Source organism: Triticum aestivum, chromosome 1D, assembly GCF_018294505.1.
Source record: "Triticum aestivum cultivar Chinese Spring chromosome 1D, IWGSC CS RefSeq v2.1, whole genome shotgun sequence".
NCBI classification, from domain to species: domain Eukaryota; kingdom Viridiplantae; phylum Streptophyta; class Magnoliopsida; order Poales; family Poaceae; genus Triticum; species Triticum aestivum.
In genome coordinates, this window is record NC_057796.1 from 351,721,114 (window position 1) to 351,725,851 (window position 4,738).

Genomic DNA, 4,738 nt, shown 5'->3' on the forward strand with positions numbered 1-4,738 from the left:
TCTAATGTGTGATGTCTAACTGGCTATTGACTCATGGTCAAGTGGAGTATATATCAATAATAATAGTGGCCTTCAGATTTGATAATTATGAAAGGAAACCATTTACGTTGCAGACAGGAACAATGAAGCCCATGATAAATGTTCAGGTTACCAATTGAAATGAAATCCCACAAGCTTCCGGCTCTAATGATGTTGAGACAACATTAGAGAAATTAGATATCCTTACTGCAAAGAGCCCTTTTCTTCCACTCCCATCGCACGCCATGCCGACCGACTGACCGCGCTCCATGACGGGGCAAAGGCAGGAGGTCTAAGGGGCTCCACCACGGGCAGCAGCAAGAGTTCTTGCTGGTGCCGCGATGTCACAGACTTGGGTGTCGATGGCAGCGCGACCAGGTGAAGTCAGTACGGACGTCGGAGGTGGCCGGTCGAGCGAATCCCATCCGAGTGCCAACGACGAGCTGTAGGCGTGCGGCGATTCCTTGCTGGTGTCGGGATGGCACGGACAGGGGTGTGCAGGCAGCGTGACCGGGTGAGGTCCGTACGGACAGTCGGAGGTGGCCGTCTGAGCGAAGCCCATGTAGGTGTGAAGTGTGCGATGGTGCCATGACGCATCGGACGGGGTGTGGATGACAGCCAACCGGGTGAAGTCCATACAGACGGTCGGAGGTGGCCGGCCGAGCGAAGCCCATGCGGGCACCAACGACACGCCGAGGCTTGCGGCATCGGCGACTCCGTCCAGGTGCTGCGTGGTGACGCATCATCCAGCCCCATCTTGGCGTCGAGATCGCTCGTGTCGGAGCTCAGTTGTCGTGGCTGCAACTCAACCGAAGATGCATCTTTGGGGTCTAGGCTCCTCTTCCAATTATTGTGAGCTGCTTCGTTTGTTACGAAGAGTAAACGTTGGGTCGCTTCGGTGTCTAGGATGGCTGTCTATCTCCCAAGATTTGTTTTATTTTAGATTTGGATGAGGTGGCAGATTTCTTAATTAAAAATTGTTATTTTTTCTGCTGAGGGGGCACATGCAAGGCTGTTACTGTTGGTGGACGTGGAGAAGAAAAAATAACGAAGAAATGAAGTGACATGGGTGGAATTTGCTGAGGTGGTTAGAAGATGATGTGGACGGGCTGCATGTTGAGAGAATAGGTAGTAGTGGGGATCAACTTCTTAAGAAAGTAAGATTGCAATAACAATTACCGGTCTAGTTATTGATTGCCTAGGGACAAATAACTTTCTCGTGACAAAAATCTCTCTACTAAAACTAATTTAGTTGTGTCTTTATCTAAACAGCCCCTACTTTTTATTTACGTGCTCTTTACTATCTTGCCAGCTTATCCAACAACACCTACAAAGTACTTCTAGTTTCATACTTGTTCTGGGTAAAGCGAACGTCAAGTGTGCATAGAGTTGTATCGGTGGTCGATAGAACTTGAGGGAATATTTGTTCTACCTTTAGCTCCTCGTTAGGTTCGACACTCTTACTTATCGAAAGATGCTACAATTGATCCCCTATACTTGTGGGTTATCAGTCAATCAGATTCTGGAGGACATGTTGAGAGCTTGTGCGCTATATTATGGATCTAGTTGGGACGATAATTTGCCTTACGCAGAGTTCTCATATAACAATAGTTATCAGGCTAGTTTGAAGATGGCACCCTTCGAAGCCTTGTATGGAAGGAGGTGCAGGACACCGTTAATGTGGGATGAAGTTGGAGACCGTCAGTTGTTTGGACCAGATTTGATCAAGGAATCTGAGGAGAAGGTTAAGTTGATTCGTGATAGACTGAAGATAGCTCAGTTCAGGCGGAAGAGTTATGCCGATACAAAACGCAAGGGGGTAGTCTGTGAAATTGGTGACAGAGCATATCTTTGTGTGTCACCACTCCGAGGAGTTAAACGAATTGGAGTTAACGGAAAGTTAGCCCCGAGGTTTGTAGGACCATACTGAGTTTTGGAACGTTTGGGTGAAGTGGCCTACAAGTTGGAGTTACCCGAAGGACTGTCAGGAGTTCACGATGTGTTTCACGTTTCCCAGTTGAAGAAGTGCCATGTTGAGATGGCCGATATTCCTCTAAGAGATACAGTGCCCCTGGAAGCAATTCAGTTGGATAGTGACCTAACCTACGAGGAGAAACTAGTCAAGATTCTCGAGTTTGCCAGCCGAGTTACACGCAGCAAGGTTATCAAGTTTTGCAAAGTTCAGTGGAGCCACCATACCGAGGAAGAAGCCACCTGGGAGCGAGAAGAAGACCTACAAAAAGATCACCCGCACCTATTTTATAGCCAACCCGAATCTCGAGGGCGAGATTCATCTTAAGGGGGTAGGTTTGCAACATCCCAATTTTCAATTTGGATGTTATACATAGGTCATCACATGCATATCATATTTTATTTGCATTTTGGTTGTGATCCTAGAAATCTTAAGCAACTCAAGGACACAAGGAGAGAGTTGGGGATTTTGTTTAATTTCATATTTGAATTTTTCTCAAATCTGAAAAGAGGATCAATTTGGTTTTAATATTTTCTCCCCAATTATTTCCAATATTAAAAATAAATGAGAGAAGATAATATGACTTCTTCAAAAGAGAGGAATATTGGAGGAGAAATTTTAAAATCAAATAAATGTTTATTTGTATTTTATTTGAATTAGAAAAATATGCATTTTTGAAAATTGCATTTTAGGCCAGAAAAATGTTCACCTTGTTCTAAATATTAGGTTTCGACGGTGAAAATTGTTTTTGGCATTTTTAGAATTTTTTTGTATTTTATTAGGACTTTCTTCGGGCGAGATTTTATTTAAAAAAAACTTTTCCCGCCCGACTGGGCCGAAGCCCAGCCGAGCCGGGCCGCAACCCACGTCGCCGCCGCCTTCCTCCTGCGCCGCCGCACGGACGCCGAGGAGTCCGGCTCGGACTCCCCATGGCCGCCCCCTCCTGCAAGGCAACCCCCGCCTCCTATAAGTATCGCCGCCTCGCCGCCGCCTCCACCCCGTCCCGAGCCGCCGCTGCCGAGCTTCGCTGCCGCCCGCTGCTGTTGCTGCTGCGCGCCGCCGCCGCACCCCGCCGCCTGAGCCGCGCCGCCCGCCGACCGCAAGCCGCCGCTTGACGCCACGCCGGAGCCCGGCCTCGCCGATCCCGCCGCCGTTGACCCGCTGGTTTTTTTAAGAACCGGTAAAGACCGCCGAACCGACGCCCCGTTTTTTTGGTTTTTTCCTTAGATCGGTTTTTTTTTCTGTTTCGCTAATTAGCGAACGCTCTCTCTTTAGTTCGTCTTAACGAACATATTCATTTGTTTGTTTCTGTTAGCGAACGTTCGTTCGATAAGTTTTTCTTTTTATTTTATTTTTTGGCCAGGGACCTATCCGCGATTATTTTTATTGCAGATTAGCCCCTGATCTTTAAACCCAGTGAAACCAACGCCAATATCTTCGTCTCGGACGCCTCTTTCTAGATAATCAACTTGAACATGATTTTGACAATTTAAAATTTGGTTTCAAGCAGATTTGAATTCGAACTTCTTTTGATCGTAGTTGAGTTTCGTAGCTCCGATTCGATTGTTTCTTTTTGCAAATCGAAGCTCTTCAGTTGAACTTTCAGTTTGGATATTTTCTTCTGAGTTTTACCCTTGCATCTTATGCTTGAGTACTTATGTATGCTATTGTTTATTTGCGATAGAGTTTCCGGAGTGCGAAGCGTGCTACTACGAGTCACTAGCGTTTTTAGATCGTCAGCAAGGCAAGTAACACTTTGATCATACCCTTTTAATACCTAGTTTTTATGCATTAGTTCCAACTCTCAAACATTGCATGGTTAGGAGTTGTTAACATGTGGGTATTGGGAGGTAGATGATGAGGTAGAACCTATTGTCCTTTATTTCAAACCTTGGGAGTTACTTCTACATTATGCTTATACTGTTAAGCTATGCTCGTAGACGTGGATTGGTTTGAGTGAATCCATGACAAATGTGAGAGTTGTAAATTAATGGTTAACTTAAGGTGGCTAATTTAATACACATCTGGGTGGATTGGTTGAGGCACCCTGGAGCATCCAGTGGTTGTGTGGGCACCTGGAGCAATCCAGCGATGTCCTAGGATATCCCGGAGTACCCGTGTGATCATCCTATGGTTCGCCACCCAGGCTCAAAGGGATCATAAGATTATTCGTGCTAGAAACTTCCGTGTGCAGCCACAAGCCATTATGGGCTCTGGCATAGTTGAGTAAGTTGTGGGAACCCTTTCCATGATGGGCTAGCAGATGTGGGGCATTGTAGGTGTACCGGCCTATCGATTGGTTAAGGGGACCTCTTCGGAAAGACTGTGTCTCGGTCATCCGTTTCTCAAACATCATGTAGTGCGAGAAATCCAACGGAGGAGATCGAGTCTTGTAAGGAAAAGTGCGCAAACCTCTGCAGAGTGTACAAACTAATCATGATTAGCCGTGTCCCCGGTTATGGACATCTTGAGTATCTCGTTCTTGAATTCTTGATTTGATCTCATCACTTTACTTAATTAATTTTTGCTGGGTTGTTAATATTGTTTAGTTGGATGAACCTTCTCAATGTTTATCAACCAACTTCGTAGTTAAATAAAATATATTCCTTTGTTGTAGGGAAAAACTAGCTTTCTCCAAAAATAACCATAGAGCCTCCACCAGCCAAATATGCATATAGTTATAGCTGTCACATGTTCATTGCTCTATAGTGTTATTTTGCCAGCATATTCCATGTGCTAACCCGTTTC